This window comes from Aethalodelphis obliquidens, unplaced genomic scaffold (assembly GCF_003676395.1).
Source record: "Aethalodelphis obliquidens isolate GAN/ISIS:26980383/991018 unplaced genomic scaffold, ASM367639v1 scaffold77, whole genome shotgun sequence".
Taxonomy (NCBI): domain Eukaryota; kingdom Metazoa; phylum Chordata; class Mammalia; order Artiodactyla; family Delphinidae; genus Aethalodelphis; species Aethalodelphis obliquidens.
Genome location: NW_020838021.1, coordinates 2,032,767 through 2,053,063, shown reverse-complemented (window position 1 = coordinate 2,053,063; position 20,297 = coordinate 2,032,767).

Below are 20,297 nucleotides of genomic sequence, written 5' to 3'. Positions count from 1 at the left end.
ATATGTATGGAACCATAAAAAGACCCCAAATAACCAAAAAAATCTTGAGAAAGAAGAACAAAGTTGGAGGTAACATGCACCCTGATTTTAAACTATACTACGAAGCTATAGTAATCAAAACAGCATGGTAGTGGCACAAAAACAGACACACAGATCAATGGAACAGAATAGAGAGCCTAGAAATAAACCCATGCACCTATGGTCAATTAATCTATGACAAAGGAGGCAAGAAAAACAATGGGGGAAAGACAGTCTCATCAATAAATGGTGTTGTATTTGTTTTTATACTACCTCAGAACTTGAAGAGGGTGATGGCAGAAGTGGCAAAGTCTCTTCAGGCCTAGGCTCTGGAATTTGCTGTATTAGTTTTCTATTACTGCTACAACAAATTACTAGAAAATAAGAGACTTAAAACAGCACATTTATGGGAAGAGAGGAGTACACTGCAGTGAAGAGTAAGGAAATTCACTGTCTATTTTTAACCCCCTGGGATTACTACAATTAAATCTTTTTGTTTAATTCTATTTGTAATTGGAAATATTTGGCACAACCAAATTTTCAAAGTTAGGAATCAATAGAATTATCTGGAGAATTACTAAGTCATAAAGTTAATTCTCTCTTTAAACTGTAGCTATGATCACAGAAAACTGAGTTTTGTTTTATATAGAAGTAAAACCTCAAGAAACTGTGTAGGGCAATTTAATGAGTCAACATATTGAGATGAAAATAGGACCTGTTTATGATAGAGCAAAGACTAAGGTTTGTGAGCAAATGCTCAACTTGGGACAACTTTATTCCATTCCATTCCATTCCATATATTCGGAATGAGTCATTCTTCTTCTTTGATCTGATATATCTCTCTCCTGTGACTGTTTATTATGAATCTGCTAACAAAAATGCAGGTCTTGTTTTATCCCTTCAAAGTAGCCCTTTTTTCCAAAGAGGAAATATGAAGACAAATTAGCAAAGGATGTTTTCTTTGATGACCAAGTGCTTCTGAAGTTTTCATAGAAATACAACTTGCAGCCAACACTTACTTTTTTAACTTCTAACGGGTTTATTAAAATACCATTACTTCTGCTTTAAATAAGAAACCCTTATTCACATAGTAATAGGGTTTTTTCCTAGCTTAACATCTCAAACTTAATACACCGCTTTTACTCCTTTTACTTTATTGTTATAATGAAACATAAGCAACGATTAAATGTAAGAAGATAATTTGAAAAATCATTAATTTTGTATAAAGTTAACTTGGTTGAACTCATACAACTTTTACCAAGGTATATATATATATATAGATATAGATATCTATATCTATAGACATATACATATACCTAAATATTGATAATAGAATTCCAAGGATTTTTGAATGTGTAAATAGCAGATTTATATAAAAATGTTCAGATATAACATTTGATGATTAGCAATTTCTACTGAGTAAAATTTAGCTCTAGTTTTTCGTTCAGAAGTTATGACAACCTGAGATTTAAGTTTCTACTTTGTTATTTAAATAAATATTTCTATGATTTTTATACTGTTGAGAATATAGTTTGCTGTAAATTTTTGGTAGTTACTTTTTTTAGGTACTGAAGTGAAATTTGGTAACCTATGTTTATAAAATTTGTTTTAAATGTTTAGAATTGCATTTTCTAAATTTTAATTATCAATTTTTCTCAATTTATTTAGTTAATCCCAGAATATAAAAGAGCACAGTGGGGCAGCAGCTCAGATTTGACAATATTCTTCCTTGTATGGATTGTGTTACCAGCAGGATATATTCCTTTTAGATACTTTGGAGGCCAAATGACTCTATAGTAAAGCATGCTGCATCTACTCCTATACTTTGTGGCCTCCCCACCTCCATAAATGTCTGGAGTAAGTGAATGAAAACTTATTATAACTTTTTATTCTGTGTGTATGCATGTGCACGCGTGCACACGTGTTGGTGGTAGTCTTTCCCATACATCTATATCCTACCTGAAAGGCTGCAAATGGAAAAAAAAAGAAGAGTGTTTTTGTCTTTCATTCTTTTCATTGCAAATAATACAGATAGAATCAAGTTAGTACAAACAGAGAGTTATTATGAGAATGATTATGAATAAAGGGGCATCTTATAAAAATCCAAGATAATGAGACTTTACAGTATTTGCCTTTCAGAGTGATTTCTAGACTTGAGTTGAAGTGTGGTTCCAAATTAATGCAACTTTAGAAAAATTTTCAGCAGTTACTATAGAGCTTCACTGTGATGTTCCAGTAGTAATCTTTTTCAACTCTATTCTGCATATCTGCCTTTTTATTTCACACTACCAATTGGCCTTCTCTAATAATTCATAATTTGTATTTCCTTACCTTTTTGAATTTCATCTCATGGCACTCCACATTTGTTCCCTCATAACCATGTACATTTTTTTTTTATCAGTAAAGGGGCAGCTTCCTTCTATGTTTTTTCGTTCAAGTTTCCAAAATAGGCTATGTGATTTTTCACAGTTGAGCCAGACCAAGAAATGGATTTGTCAGCTCTTGGGTCAACAGTCCCTTCTTAGTCCAATTGGTTCTGGCCAGGATGAGATGAGTGTGGGGGGACATATAAATAATGACTCTCCAGGCATCAAGGGTTTTAAATGGAGCAGTTTCCATTAGAAAGGAGTAACAGAGTGGCAGATAGCATGAGTGGCATATATAATGCGGGCATATATCCCAAGGACAAATGCAAAGGAATAGCATGAACTTTTGAGAGTAAAATTCAAAATGAACTAAGGCATAGGAAAATGCCAAATAAAGCAGATCTCTTTCAAAGCATTTTCATCTGCAAAACTGAGCTTTATGGCTTTCCTGTCCCGTACAAATTAATTTTTTTGTTGTTTTACCTGCAACAAAAAGCCTATGAATAAGAACATGTGGTACTTGAGTCAAAATGCTCTTATGTGAAGGTTCAAAAGGTGTTTCATTTCATTATGTAAATTATTTGTTATGAATTGAGATGATATTTATGTTACTTAAATGAAAAATTTTATAGAAAAAAATATTTATATTAAAATCCTTATTTGTTAGCTTATTTTTAACCCTGAGCTGAACAATGATTTGGTAAAATGTCATATCCTGAGTATGGAATTTATGGTATCCTTTCTAAATCAAAATCGTCCCTTGTATTTACATAATGTCAATCGCCAAAGAGTTCAAAGCACTTAACAAACATTTCTCAACAAGCCTTAATGGATTTTAAAATTAAATTAAGGAAGAGCATGTTGCATTGCACACGTGCATGCTTATTCAATATTCATTTCTTCTTGTCATTGCCTCCCACTCTTTTTAACATTCTTACCCTTCATATTTTTATAATTCACCCTTGGAATATTCCTCTGATCAATAAAAATTACAACTGAATCCTAATTTGCCCAAGGTCATACAGCCCGCAAAGATGAAAATTTGACATTACACAATTATTTTAATAGCACTGAAACACATATTCTGTACGTCTTAGATGTATATCATTAGAGGGTAGGGTGTCATGCATCTTGTAATAGCCAATGCAATATTGCCCCATCACCCTTCAAAAGAGAAGCTCTGCTCCCATTCTAGGGAATCTTTCAACTTCAAAAGAAGTTTTTTTTAAAGTTTCATTTTTTTCATCAAGCGGTTTGTTCTTCATAAGGTTAAGACAACTATAGATGACTTTCACTGTAGTTTTTATTAAAATGTCAAATTATAATAAATATTTTTAAAAGGTTTTCATCCATAGACTTCACTGCAGCTTTATTGAAACCTCAATTGTAAGAAACCTGCCAGCTTGTGAAACAAAAATTTATTTCTCTGTTTATCTATCTGTCCATCTAGTCATCCATCTATTTATACCTGTTATGGGTACTTTCTCCCTATAGGAGCCTGTCAAATTAAATACATTATAATCAAGTTGTCAAGAGCTGACTGTACATCCATTAAAATAAAACTCACCTGGGTGCCATATTCACATAGTTATTTTATCTTTTAAAGAGATATTTTATAGAGTTGCCATAGGATCTGGCAATCCCACTCCTGGGCATACATTCAGACAAAACTATAATTCAAAGAGATACATGCACCACTATGTTCACAGCAGCACTATTCACAATAGCCAAGACATGGAAACAACCTAGATGTCCATCAACAGATGAATGGATAAAAAAGATGTGGTATACATACACAATGGAACACTACTCAGCCATAAAAAAGAATGAAATAAATGCCATTTGCAGCAACATGGACAGACCTAGAGATTATCATACTAAGTGAAGTCAGAAAGAGAAAGACAAATACCATATCACTTATGTGTGAAATCTAACATATGACACAAATGAACTTATCTACAAAACAGAGTCACAGACATAGAGGCTCTGATAATCAATTATACATCCTGTGTTTGGTCTATGTTATGTTCCTCCTTTGTGGTTGCCAAGGGGGAGAGGGAGTTGGGGAAGGATGGATTGGGAGTTTGGGATTAGTGGATGCAAACTATTATATACAGAATGGATAAACAAGAAGGTCCTACTGTATAGCACAGGGAAATATATTCAATATCCTGTGATAAACTGTAATGGAAAAGAAAATGAAAAAGGATATATATATATAAAATATATATACATATAATATATATATATATATATAACTGAGTCACTTTGCTGTACCACAGAAATTAACACAACATTGTAAATCAACTATACTTCAATAAATTATTTATTTATTTTATTTTATTTTTTTTGCGGTATGTGGGCCTCTCACTGTTGTGGCCTCTCCTGTTGTGGAGCACAGGCTCCGGACACGCAGGCTCAGCGGCCATGGCTCACGGGCCTAGCCGCTCCGTGGCATGTGGGATCGTCCCACACCAGGGCACAAACCTGTGTCCCCTGCATCAGCAGGCAGACTCTCAACCACTGCGCCACCAGGGAAGCCCCAATACAATTTTTAAAAAGAGATATTTTACTGTTAATACAAAATTAATTGGAAATTGCTTAGAAAAATCAGTGATCAAGTTAACCCCAAAGATATCTGGGTAAGCTTTACCTTAAAATTTGATTTTACCACGTGCAAAGCCTTTGGATGTTTACGAGCATTTGAAGGTAAGTCAAAAATTATGTACTGTACTTCTACTGTTTACAGCTAAAATGATCTTAAACTGCTTTTATTAAGACCTATAACCACACCCTTCTAAATATATACCCAAAGCTCCACCTACAATACAGAACCATTTGCTGGTGCCCAATATTTGGCCATCAGTGTTTCCTTTAGATTAAGTTTTATCAGCATTTACTGCCCTTTAGAATTTCCTGGGAACTATTAAAAAAATCTCGTGTTCAAGCTTCCTCTCAGACCAATTCAATCAAAATCTATGAGGTGGGACTCACGTATCAGTCTTTTTTAAATGAGAACACTAAGTGAATCTGATGTCTATTCCATGTGGAGAGAGTAAAGTAAGTCTCTACCATGCATTGTCCCTTCTTTGTATTCTCTATGACATTTTGTGTCACCAAAGAGATGTGCTACTTGGATTTAACCAGAGATTCTTAACCTTTTCTTGGGCAATGGACCACTTTGGCAATCTGGTGAATTCCATGGATCCCTTCTAAGAATAATATTTTTTTTATAGGCAACACTTTATTTAATGGTGAATAGACTTGAAAAGGCTCTGACAATCAATGATACATCCTGCGTTTGGTCTATGCTATGTTCCTCCTTTGTGTGGGAGCAATACACATTAACTTTCCTGTGCTGAGTAAATGTTGAAACAGTGTCATTTGAGAATTCTGGTAAAGAACACACTGCAATGATCACTTGAATTAAGCTAAAAACAAAAAGGTCTGAAGAAATGTCTACTGACATATAAACCCTTGTTCACATCTTAAAGACGTCACAAAGCCAGAAAACATGTTGAGTTCCATGTGTCTGGGTGGAGAAGGGGTGTTATTTCTAGAGAACAGAAAAATCATTTTTCAAAGTCATGTTCTGAAATAAGTGTGCCTCCGCTGATGGATCACATCAGAGTTATTCTTTGAAGTTCTAAGAATAAGTGAGAACTTACGTGAAAAACAGATCGCACGCACGCGTGTGTGTGTGTGTGTGTGGCCACTGTGTTGGCAATTCTTGGAAAGATTTCCCTCCCCTGCTTACCAGAGCTCAGCTGAGCAGGTGTTTGGGCTTTACCTGTTTCAGACAGTAACTGCTATTACTCCCCCATCCCCACCTCCCAAAAGCCAGTTTTCCAGCTTCCAGATATAAGGCCATTCCTCCCTCCCACCCACCTCACCTCCCTAAGGAAGAAAAATCTCTTTCAAAGAACTTGCAGAGAGTGGCGGTTTCTAAGCCCAGCCAATCCACCCACACCCCTCGATGTTGTAGTACACCTGTAAGCAGCTCTTTGCAGGAAACTGCTCTCAGCAGGAAGCCCCCTTTCTTGTCACTTTAGCAAACCTATATTGTAACTACATTTTAAACCAGACAACTCATACAACATCTACTCATACAACCATGCTCTACTCATCTCCCGCCCAAGCACATCTTTCCAATCTTTTAATCATACAATACCTTGCCTAACTTGTCGGTTCTTACCGTAGATCAAAGTAGAAATGAAGGATAATTAACAGATGACCAGACCTCTTCCCTAGCTTCCCCTTCAGTAATCTCCTTAACAAACTGTGTGACCAAACTGTGTGAACAAGATAACGTCCAGAGGAAGATCAAGAGGAGTCGACAACCCTGCACACAGTGGGGGATGGTGACTACTCTGACTCCCTATCTCAATGATTAACAGATTACTTCCCTGTTTCCCTTTAAAAGATTTCATGGCTGAGCAGAATCTGCAGAGGCGGTTTTGGGGGGACGTTGAGTCCACCATCTCCCCAGATTGCTGGTATTCTGATTAAAGACATCTTGGTTTTCTATCAACACCTGTGAATACTGATTTTGTAAGCAGGGAGCAGCAGAACCCAATTCATTCCATAACACATCTGCTGCTAATTATTATATCTTAATATAAAATATTCAGCACATGGGATATCCAGCAAGTAGGAGGATTTCCATGGGAACCCCTTCTGTTCTCACTCTGTGGGTTTTATTATCTGGGCTACCCCCGGGTTGGCTGCCTTCACCTTTGGCATGTGCTTAGGGAGGTGGCTACCCACTCTGCCACGGACGTCCCAACGCGTCTGGGGGAAGACCTCACTCGAGGAGCCTTTTTGAGAGAGCCTTTCCACCGGCACGCCTAAGAGAAAAGCTTGGCCGAACCACCTGAAGGGAATTAATGGCCTACCACAAGCTCAGCTCTTCTGAAAGGACTATCTTGGAGACGTTGCCCATGCGTTTGGGAGAAAGTTTGAGTTCACGTCTTCACTGCTGGCTTCTAAATGCCATTTCAGATAAGGAATTTGGAAAACCCAACCTTGATCGTAAACAAGTGGTGGCTTGGGGAGTGATTCCTTAAAGATGCAAACACCCCCCAACCCCCGCCCCAAACTCCGAGCCCCATGACTAGCCCTGCACGGAGCCCCGTCTGGAGCTGGCTTCTACTCCTCCCCATGCTTTCCCAGGAGCAGAGGGCGAGCGGGCCCGGAAGAGAACGGTGGCGAAAGTAACAAAAGAAAAGTTCAAGTACCTCCGAGCCACTGTCGTGCTGGGAGACCGTGGCATTGGGGTCCACGCCATCGCGAACGGAAGGATCCAGCCTTCTCCCTCTCCAGCCGCTAGCAAGGCCGGGCCGCAGCTGCAGGGAAGCAGAGGGGCCTCATTTATGTAGCGCCGTGCGCACGGCGCACGGGAGGAGCCTCGCGGCCGGAAACGTCCGCGTCAGGACTTTTGACCTGACATGGGGCGGGGTACCTGACCTTCTAACTGTGGACAATCCACCGTATCCCCCAACAACGCGCCCTCTGGGTGGTCGCCCTGGAGAAGCCAAGCTGGACCAATCGAAGATCGAAATTGGGGAAACAGCCACGACCCACCCACGGCGGCGAGGCGCCGGCCGCCTGCGGCCAAGCAGTTGACCTTCGGCTACCCTCAGGTCGCTCCCCCATCACCCCAGGCTGCCTGAAAGCTTTGGGAAAGCGGCCTGGGGTTGGCGCTGGGGAGACTTTCTCTCGGAGGTGTTTGCTAAGCCGCCTCGTAGTAGCAGGCCTGGGTGTGCAGCCCGGAGGCCAGGCAGGGTGGGAGGAGGCTCCAGGACACAGAGGCTCCCGTGCGCGACAGCAGGAAGTTTTCCTGGGGACCAGAGAGGAGTCATTGTGCCAAAGTGTCACACTTGCCTCTCGAGAGCTCATTTGTCCGAGTGTGTGTGTGAGAGAGAGAAAGAAGAATATTTTAAGTGCATAAAATAAAATACATGGAATGGCAGTGGAAGAAAACCATTGACATAATTATCAAAATATTAAAAATTGTGATATAGTAATATATATACACATAGCAGTTAACTTGCTTAAAAACATATAACAGTGAATCTGCTATCAGAATTTTTAAGAAGTGATGAACATCAGTGCCATTTAGCTGCAACAGCTATAATGAATTAGAACAATATCCATCTTTCTGTCACTGAGGCAATCACAGTCCTAATAATGCGTTAGGCTGTTGTCAACTTTTATAATAGAAGAAAATGCTGAATTTCAGTGACATTGCAGAGAAAAGAGAGATGTAATTTGTTCCCACCACCCAAGTTTATGAACATTCTGAATTTTATAAGAGGTCTGTGAACCCTAAATAATAACCCCTGGTGAAAAGTGTTTTCTGTGATAAACTGCAAATGTGTCTCAGTAGATATCACAAATAACATCTTAACACAGAAACTGACATAATTTTTAATCTAATTTGAGGTGGAGGACCTTACGTCAATGAGATACAGAAAATTACTTTTCAGCGGCAAAAATGCTTAAATTATAAAGCTTTATCCAGAGCAAATAGATATTGGGAGAAACTTTTACTGGTTGGCCTTAAGGTACAATCAGGTGACATGATGACAAAGAAATTAAGAATTGAATGAGAAGTCAATTAGGGATAGAAAGGAAGTTGACGAGGCACTGAAAATAAACTTTCCCTGGTTTACAATTTTTGTTCAGGGTTGGACCAAGTCAAAGTGATTTATCCTGGCAATTACGGCCTGGTGTGTGAACAGAGAATGGAGCTAGGTGCAAAGGGGAAGTTCAGGGAAAACAGTATACATTTATATTCATTCCTTTATATCAGAGGTTAAGAAAAGAAAAAGGTAGGTGTTAAGAAGAGAAAATTAAGTGTGGTAGTTAAACGGAGCAGGACCCTATGGTTGTTGACCCACATGTCCTCAGCCTGCCTTTAGTCTGTGGAAAAATTTAGCCAAAGAATAAGTTTAATCAGAGAAGTGAGAAAATGCAGAAACAAAGTAAAACAGTCAAAGGAGACCAAATAATAATAGTTTAGTCATTAAGCATAGTCAAGGACCTTTAGTTCCTTCTCAAGGGCTATAGGTAATATTCTGAGCCATATCCTGTGAGCTGTGTTGTAGATACTGAAACCCCTACCAGGTGGAAGAAGTTAACTACATGATGACCAATTGTAGCCATGACATAAGCTGCCACAATTCCGAGAACTGGCCTCAGAGAAATGGATACAAAATGACCCTGGAATTGAAGATTAACTGTACTTAAAAGAATCAAGATGACGCTAGTCAGAACACCGCATGACCAATTTCAAGATGACTGTCAGAGCTGACTGCTGTTTCTGCATGTAGCCCCCTCCCTCCATCTATAAAAGCTCTTGCCCATTGATTGTCAGTGGTGAGGAATCATCCTTTGGACCGGAGTCCTCCTTCCCCACCCCCCACCCCCCGCCATTGCCGGCGTCTGAAATAAAGCAAACTTTCCTTTCCACCAACCTTGCCTCTTTATTGGCTTTTGAGCTGCGAGCAGCTGGACCCCACTTTCGGTTACCGTGATACATTAAGTGATCAACTTTATTTCCTTTGATTTACTGTTTAAACTATTCTTTAGATTACTTTTTGAACAGAGCTGTGAAGAGGTAAGTGTAAATCTTTTGTTGCATGCTTCGAATAGCAGCTTCCTCTTAAACACAGTTTTATGCCCTCTGCAACTGTTACCTGTCTTTCTGTGACTTGAGAGCCAGGAGCAAAGATTTGCGTGCCTGGCTTTAATATTTCACAGATTTACTAACAGGTCTTTTAATTAATTCCAGATTTATTAAGATCTAACAGAATTTAGAGGCTAGTTGAATAGGGACAGTCATTGCTATTCTCTAAATCTACTTTTATTTAAGTCATCTAGAGGTAAATTACCAAATTAATGATGTGTTTCTATGCAAAAATGTATAAATAACTTGAGTTTAAGCAGAAATAATGTAGGCTGGCTAGAATGATGTTGCTGATTGACTGATTAGGGAGTAAAAGGTGAGCAGCATGATAAATGGAAATTCCAGATAAATTGAGGGTTATGTTTGAGTATTTTTTGGATAGCTTATTTGTAAATCTGAAAGCAGCTCTTTTGCCCCTTCCTGTTTGCCCATTTCTCTTCCCTCTAACTTAAAAGAACCTAATTACAGGAATGAGATCACTAAGCAATTGAAACTAACTCCTGACTTATGCTCTCCTAAATGCACACCATGCCTTGTATAACCTGTTGATTCTTTTCCTAGATAAAAAGAAGTAAGAATGACGAATTAAGCAGTTAAAAAATGACTAGCTCTCTACCCCCAACATCCCCCCTAAGCAATCCTGCAGGCAGATCATTCAGGCAACATAATATCTGAAGAGTCAGCCAGTCTGCACGCAATGGAGAATGATACAGAACCAAACCTCCTGCCTCGATGATTCACTGAGATTCTTCCCTCCACTTTTCCCTTTACAAACTGTCATGGCTGAACAGAATCTGGTTTGCTGATTAAAGCACCTTTCTTTTCTACCGACACTTGCCTCTCGAATTATTGGCACATGAGCTGCAAGCAGCCGCACCTGGGTCTCGTTACAAATCAGCCTGTTTGTAAAATCATATTGAATATCAGCTTTGTGTGTTGGTATTTATTTCTTCTTCCTAGTCCTCTAAACGTGTATACAACTTCTCAGAAGATATGAAATACCTCTAAAGTAAGAGCAAAAAGAAAATCTGACATTTGGTGATATTCTGTTACAGTCGATAATTGCATTTCATGCCACTTTATTATCTCTGTAATGGACAGGCTACCCCAAATTCTAGAGGTATTATGTAAAAAAGTGTAAATAATTGTGCCGAATTTATTGCTTTTATTAAAATGTATCATTTTAAATAAGAAAAAAAGTCTTTATTTTTCATTCTAAAGCACACTGCTAATTCCATATAACTTCACTGGTTAATTCTACCAAACGTTTGAAGAAAAAATAAACACCAATCCTTTGCAAGCTCTTTCACAAAATAGAGGAGAAGGCGATATTCCCTAATTCATTCTATGGGGCCACTAATAGTCTGATACCAAAGCTAGAGAAAGACATCATAGGCAAAGGAAACCAAAGACCAATATCCCTTTAAATTGCAAAATCCTCAAGAAAATACTAGCAAGCCAAACTGAGGATATGAAAGGAACTTTACACCATGACCAATTGGGATTTAACCCAGAAATACAAGAGTGGTTCAACATACAAAGCAAAATCAATGTAATACACTATACTAATGGAACAAATAAAAAAAATCATCTCAATAGACACACAAAAATGCATTTGACAAGATCCTACACATTTTAATTATAAAAACACTTAAAACATTGGGAATAGAAGGGTACTTTTTAACATCATAAGGGGCACCTATGAAAAATTCACAGCTAACATCATACTCAATGGAGAAAGACTGAACTATTTCTCCCTAAGATCAGAAAGAAAGACAATGTCCACTTTTGCCACTTCTGTTCAACATTTTACTGAAAGTTCTAGCCAAAGCAACAAGGTAAGAACATGAAAAAGAAGATTCAGATTGGAAAGAAATAATTAAATCTATCTTTTTACAGAAAGCATGATCTTATATATAGAAAACTTGAGGATTACAGACACAATGTATTAGATATAATGAGTTCAGCAAAGCTATGGGATACAGGAAGAATATGCACAAATCAGTTGTATTTCTACACAATACCAATGAACAATCAGAAAGAAAAAATTTTTAATCAAATCTATTTATAATATTAAAAAATGATGAAATACTTTAAAAAATGTTTAAGTGCAAGAACTGTACACTGAAAACAACAAGGAATTTTTGAAAAAAATATTTAAAGACCTAAATAAATGGAAAGACAGTATATGTTCATGGGCTGGGAGATTTAATATTGTTACAATGTCAATACAGCTGAAAGCAATCTAAAAACTTATTAAAATTCCTATCTAAATGCCAACTGAACTTTTTGCAGAAAAAGAATCTAATCCTAAATTCATGTGGAATTTCAAGGTCTTTTATAGCCAAAACAGTCTTGAAAAAAAAGAGAACAAAGTTCACCTCCTCTACTTACCATTCTCCACACAGCAGCCAAAGTTATTTCTATGAAACATATATCATATTACTATTTTACACAGAAGTCTCAATGCAGTACAATTTAATTCAGAACAAAACATGAATTTTATGTTTTTGTGTATAATGTCCTACATAGTCTGGTCATCCACTACCTCTACTACCTGATCTTTTATCACTCTTTCTGTTGTTTGCTTGACTCCAGCCACTAGACTCCTTGAAATCCCTTGAATATACTAAGCCTGCTCTTCAGGGCCATTGTACATAATGACTTCTTTGCCTGTAATGCTTTTTCTCAGCTTCAGGATTTGCTCTCTCACTTCATTTAGGTAGCTGCTCTAATGTCACCTTTTCAGAAAGGACTACCCTATCTACTCTCTCAAAAATAGCACTCCCAATTCCCATAACTTCCATTGGCTATCTGTTTCCTTTTCCCTGCTTTATTTTTTCTTCATCATTATCTCACATATATGAAAATATTTACTGTTTATTTATCCTCACAAAATTTAAGCTACATGAAAATGAGGGCTTTCTCCATTTGTTTATTGTTGTATCACCAATGCCCAGACCAGTACACAGCATATGGTAAGTGCTCAATAAATATTTTATGAATAAATGGATATTAGTAAATGAGGTGATACTTATATCTTCATACTTTGAAAAATATTAAAATAATACATCTGCCTCTTTCCCCATCTCCTTTCTTCTCCAACTCTTCCCCATTAATTTTCTTCTTCTTTATATAAGGATAATATAGCTATAAAGTGTATAGTTTAAAACTTTCCTTTAGGAATTGAAAGGATCTCCATATTACTGTCATTTATGATTCAAATTGAATGTCTAATATTTATTTTTGCCCACATTTGAAACATAAATGTGTATATTTTAATGATATGTATATACATACTTATACATGTATGAATATATACATACAGTTGGCCCTCTGTATCTACATGAGGTTCCACAATCATGGATCCAACCAACTGTGGATCAAAATATTTTTTAAAAATTCCAGAAAGTTCCAAAAAACAAAACTTGCAATTGCAGTGCACCGGCAGATATTTACATAGCATTTACATTGTATTACAACTACTTACACAGCATTTACATTGTATTAGGTATTATAAGTAATTTAGAGATGATTTAAAGTATACAGGAGGATGTGTCTAGGTTATACGCAAATACTTCACCATTTTATACGAGACTTGAGCATCCATGGACTTTGGTATCCTCAGGGAGTCCTGAAAGAATCCCCCACAGATACCAAGGGACAACTGTATATAAACAAAAACACACACAGATATAAGTGTATTTCTATTTTCTCAGGTTATAAACTTGGGTACTATGGTAATGAAGCCATCTTCTCTGATTTTATGCTCATTCTTATTGGTTTAGAAAGGGAAATAAAGCAGGGAAATCGCTGCTCAGCGGTTCCAGGTGGCTTACTTAACTTGAATTAGCCATCTCACATGCCTCTGTTGATTAAAAGCAGCAAAAACATATGGGTAGCTTAAAAGTAAACATTTTCTCTAAGAGCCTCTCATTTACCATACCTGTAATCTCTCTTAGCTACATAATCAAAATTCACAGAACATTTTCTTACTTCGTAAACTTTTGTGTTATTTATTTATGATATTTGTATGACAATGGAGTGATATCCTTTCTCAGTGAGATGTCACTAATCCTAGAATATACATTAATGATATGAGATAGAATTCCATCCTGTATTCATATAAGCACTGACTGACCTCGCTTACTCAGCAATCATTAATCTTCCTCTGCTCCACTTTTATTTATTCATTTATTTTTAGGTATATGACTAGGAAATCTGGCCATCTCTCTCCAATTGCAATCATAAATTCCATAGTTGAAATTCTGAGAATCTGATTTTCCAATGGACATTTTAAGGCTTTTAAAAGATCAACTATGAATCAGTGCCGTGGCACAATTATGATATTCTAAAGGTCATTAGGAACTTTCTCCCATCAGCAGCTGTTCAATGTGGATCTGTTTGGTCTTCTCCTGGATGAGCTGTAGCCTTGCTCTTTAATATCAACCAGGCTCTTATTTTTAGAGAGGAGGCACTTTGAAATTGGCAGCCATTTAAAATCACTGATCAAAGTGTGCCATGGATTGTTTCCAACAAACCGCATCTGCATCTATGACAACTGGCTTCCAAAAGATATTTCCTAATGCAGTAGCAAAATTGGCTGTGACACTGGTCACAGGCCAACTACCCTCAGCTTTGCTCCTGTGATGATGGTTTCTATCAAAGGCCATTGAGCAGTTTTCAATGGCACTTTGGCTTCTTCCATAACAAATGAAAGTGGAAGGTCATCTTCTATAAATAACTGCATCTATTTAAAAGTACCAAGCTAACTACTTTTCAAGCCAAGCAATCCTAATATATGCATGGTATATATCAAGTGGTTCTCTGAAGCTGAAAAGTGATTGAAGAGAAAAAATTACATATTTTCTGGAAATTGGTTTTCAAAATTAATGTGTTTGTATTTCAATTTACTGTAAGACCTATCTAGAAATCCACAAAGTTCTAAATTGTACTTCTATTGAAATCGGGTTCCCAGGTTATTGGTTTATTATTTTGACCAATGACCATTATTCCCATGATCAGTTGTCAGTGTCCATATCAGTATTATACATCAATTAACTTTTAGGAAGAACAAGTGAAAATCATGTATCAGTTTTCCAGAATGAGAAAAACAATCAAACAAAAATGACCCCCAAAATGTAAAGTCTCTAGTAAGGAGAGTAAACAACCAGAGATTAAATTAAATATGTGGGAAAATGGAGGTCACTTATAGGCATATTCTACATGTCTGTTGATGCTTGACATATACTCAACAAAGTAAATACAAACAGGCATGTAGATACTCTATCACTCTGGAAAACAAATGATTAAGACATGTATTCTGTTTTTATATAGATTTAAAATGCATATTGATATATTTTGAGCTCCAAGATCTTTATAGACATAGTATGCAAGTAGTATTCTGCTGATGAGTCATCCTGATTTTCAAAGTGATGATTCATTCTAATAAAATTATTTGGAGAAGTCAATATATAAGGTAAAACCTGTAAATAATTTAATTTAACTCAAGCTTTCCTTTCAAGCTTCTAAGTACCCTGTCATATTTCATCAACTGAAATATTTACGTCAAAAGCTCTATGTTTCGAACATACGAATAAGAGAATAATGAAAAGATTTGGCCTTTAGTTTTTCATAGATGGAATGTTTCCCCTCAAAAATTCATATTTTGAGTCCTTAACCCACAGTTTTTTGTACTTTGAGATGGGAATTTTGGGAGGTAATTAGGGTTAGATGAAATCATAAGTGTAGGGCTCTCATGATAGGATTAGTGTCCTTATAAGAAGAAACATCAAAGACCTAGCTTCCTCTCTCTTTCTCTCTGTCTCTCTGTCTCTCTCTTCTCCTCTCCTCTCCTCTCCTCTCCTCTCCTCTCCTCTCCTCTCACAATCCCTGTGCACACCCACACACCGAGGAAACAGCATGTGAGAACACAGGAAAAAGGTTGCCATCAGAAAGCCATGAAGAAGCCAGAAACTATGAGAACTAATAAATGAATTCAGTAAGGTTGCAGGATACAAGATTAATATATGGAAATCTTTTGTGCTTCTATAAACTAGTAATGAAATATCAGGAAGAGAAAGAAATCCCATTTATAATTGCATCCAAAAAAAAAAAACCCTCTAGGAATAAACTTAACCAAGGAGGTGAAAAACCTATATGCTGAAAACTATAAAACATTGATGAAGGAAATTGAAGGTGATACAAAGAAATGGAAAGATATCCCATGCTCTTAGATTGGAAGAATTATTATTAATATGGCCATACTACCCAAGCAATCCACAGATTTGATGCATTCCCTATCAAAATACCCAGAACATTTTTCACAAGACTAGAACAAATAATTCTAAAATTTATTTGGAACCACAAAAGACCCTGAATGCCAAAACAGTCCTGAGAAAAAAGAACAAAGCTTGGGGTATAACCTTCCCAGACATTAGACTATACTACAAAGCTACAGTAATCAAAATACCGTGGTACTGGCACAAAAACAGACACACAGATCAATGGAACAGAATGAAGATCTCAGAAATAAACCCATATACCTAAAGTCAATTAATCTATGACAAAGTAGGCAACAATATACAATGGAGAAAAGACAGTCTCTTCAATAGCTGGTGCTTGGAAAACTGGACAGCCACGTGTAAAAGAATGAAATTAGAACACTCCCCACATGATATACAAAAATAAACTCAAAATGGTTTAAAGACCTAAATGTAAGGCCTGAAACCATAAAACTTCTAGAAGAAAACATAGGCAAGACACTCTTTGACGTAAATCGCAGCAATAATTTCTTAATCTTCCAAGGCAAAAGAAATAAAAGCAAAAATAAATGAATGAGACCTAATTAAACGTAAAAGCTTTTGCACAGCAAAGGAAACCATCAACAAAATGGAAAGATAACTCACGGAATGGGAGAAAATATTTGCAGATAATGTGACTGGCAAAGGGTTAATCACTAAAATATACAAACAGCTCATGCAACTCAATATCAAAGGAAAAATCCTACCAGAAAATGGGCAGAAGACCTGAACAGACATTTTTCCAAAGACATACAGATGGCTAACAGTCATATGAATAGATGCTCAAAATTGCTAATTATTAGAGAAATACAAGTCAAAACCACAATGACATATCACCTTGCACCTGTCAGAATGGCTATTATCAAAAAGTTTACAAATAACAAATGTTGGCCAGGACATGGAGAAAAGGGAACCCTCAAACACTGTTGGTGGGATATAAATTGGTGGAGCCACTACGTTAAACATTACGGAGGTTCCTCAAAAAACTGAAAATAGAACTACCATATGATACAGCAATTCCACTCCTGGTTATATATCCAGAAAAAAAAGAAAACACTAATTGAAAAAGATACATGGACCCCAATGTTCATAGCAGCACTATTAACAATAGCCAAGACATGAAGGCAACCCAAGTGCCCATCAAGAGAAGAATGGATAAAGACTATGTGGTATGTATGTATATACATGTGTGTATGTTTGTGTGTGTGTGTATATATATATATATATATATATATAATGGAATATTAGTCATAAAAAACAATGAAATAGTGTCATTTCCAGCAATGTGGATGGACCTAGAGAATACTATTCTCAGTGAAATAAGTCAGACAGAGAAGACAAATACTGTATGATTCTACTTATATGTGGAATCTAAAAAAGAAAACAAATGAATGTAGTTACAAAACAGAAACAGACTCACAGATATAGAAAACAAACTTGTGGTAACCATAGGGGAAGGTCGGGGGAGGGATAAATTAGGAGTATGGGATTAACAAATATAAACTACTATATATAAAACAGATAAGCAACAAGCATTTACTGTATAGTGTACAGGAAATTATACCCAATATCTTTTAATAACCTATAATGGAATATAATTGCAAAAATACTGAATCACTATGCTGTATACCTGAAATTAACACAATATCATAAAGCAACTATACTTCGATTTAAAAAAAAAAGCCAGAAATAAAGCTCTCATCAGGAACCAAATGGTCTGGCACCCATTTTGGGGCTTCCCAGCCTCCAGGACTGTGAGAAATAACTTTCCATGTTTAAACCATCCAGTATATGGTATTTTGTTAGGACAGTCTGAGCTATTACAGTTTTCTAAAAAGTATAGAGGAAGAAGTAAACCAGAACACCTTTTCACTTAACTGAGAAGTGAGAGTCCCTATTTTTTTGTCTCCACACTCTTCATGAGGCGTTTTTGCTTTGTTTTGTTTTAAATCAATGGTGAGTAACTCCTTAAAATGCTGTTCTAAGAAAAGCCACTAATACTATTTTATTATTTCATGAAAAACAATGTAGCTTGGTGTGGTAAGAACAAAAGTGACGCTTTAAAGATAAATATTGGATAGAGCTATCTTTAAGAAGCAATGGAAGTAACTGATATTAATTGCTGTTTCAGATACTGCACCAACTACTTTATTATGTAATATATGTTTAATCTTTAAACCCTGAAGATGGTTATCTCCTTTTAGACATGAGGAAACTAGAGTAGCTTGTAAAAGCATAGACCTAATATATGAGAATCTGGAATACAATTTATGTTATCCAAAGCCCTCTTTTCTTTCAACCAAGCCATATTACCTCTCAAACCATGCAGACTATTTTTTAGTGCTCAATCTATCATACCATTGAGAGATTCTGGGTGGCTTAATTCTTCATCTTCTCTGAAATGAACACTAGATTTAAGGTGTCTTGGGATACTACTTTTCAAGTTTCATTGTATTGATTCTCAGTGACCCTGAGTTTATATTGCCCGAGGATATTATGAATGCCATTTAATGTAGTAGTTAAGAATAAGGACTGATACAGACCTCCTGGGTTCAAATCTCAACTCTATCTCTATTTAAATAATATTTTATGCATCTTGGTTCACATCTGTAAAAAAAACATGTAACAACAGTACATAACTCAGAAAACTTTTGTAAGAATTAAGGGAGGCAATATACCTAAAGTGTTTAGAAGAGTGCCTGTTGGCACACAGTAAGTATTGATAACATATAAAAACTAGTCATTGTCATTGTTATAAATGATGTAAAAGGTATTTCCTCTTCTTACGGAAAAAAAGAAGATGCCTGCATGATTTAGAAATAGATGGATTTAAATAATGAGTATTTTGATCTGAGATTCTTAGACTAGTTGGGGAAAACATAGTATTGGTAATATGAAGATTACATGCTCATGCAACTGAGCTCTTTATTGTTAATTTAGTTATTCCATGCAATAAAACAAGAGACTTTGTTTCACTATTTCCAGGATCTCAAACAGTGCCTACTATATGTATATTTGAATGAATTTTATCAAAATGTTTGTTTTTATTACATGTAGACAGTGTAGATTTGTACATGCGTGTCTGGGGAGGATAACTTGAAAATTGTTGAACACGTCTCATAAGACTTTGATTCCAAAACTGGCTCTGCTCTTTGCTTTGTGTCTGTTTTTAAGCAAGTGGTTTAACTTCTCTAAGCCTCAGTTTCCCTATATATGACAGAAATAATATCTATCTGTATTAACCATGCTTCTAGATTCTGTATTGGCTATTTGACATCGATTATTCCCAAGCTCTCCAAAAGTCCTTTGGGTCACAGGGCCAAAGTTCTTAATATCTTTATTGCAAGGTAGCTTTCACAGAGTGAGAAAGTCATTTTATAATTCCCCAGCCAGTGACCCTAACCTGCCTGTTTCCCCTTATTACCCATAAGGGACATCTCGACCTAGTCACATCCTGCCACCATAGTCATAAAGGCAGAATCCCAATTCCTCTGTCTGCTTACTGACTTCTTCATGTGATAGACTTTGTGTGGTCCTGCATGGCCTGCTGTGCCTCTCATTTCTGGGGGAACTGTTTTTAAAATCTTCTTTCAATGGAATTAACCTCTCTATGTGATCCTTCAGTCACTTTTACAAATTAAGATCCTAGTACAATACACTATCCTCTGTTGTAAACATATCCCAGGTGTGTATTTACAATTAAATGAGAACTGAAAGCACTTGATAAATGGTAAACAGCTTCGTAAACGTGTTGCTCATCAAACACCTGTTGAACTAATTCCCCAATCAAGAATGTATATTCCAATCTCTTTACTACAGAAAACAAAACTAATGACTTCTGAGAATTAACTCATTTTATATACAAAATTTGCTCAAACCTCTTCAAAGTTTGGTGATAGCAACGCTTGACTACGGGTATTA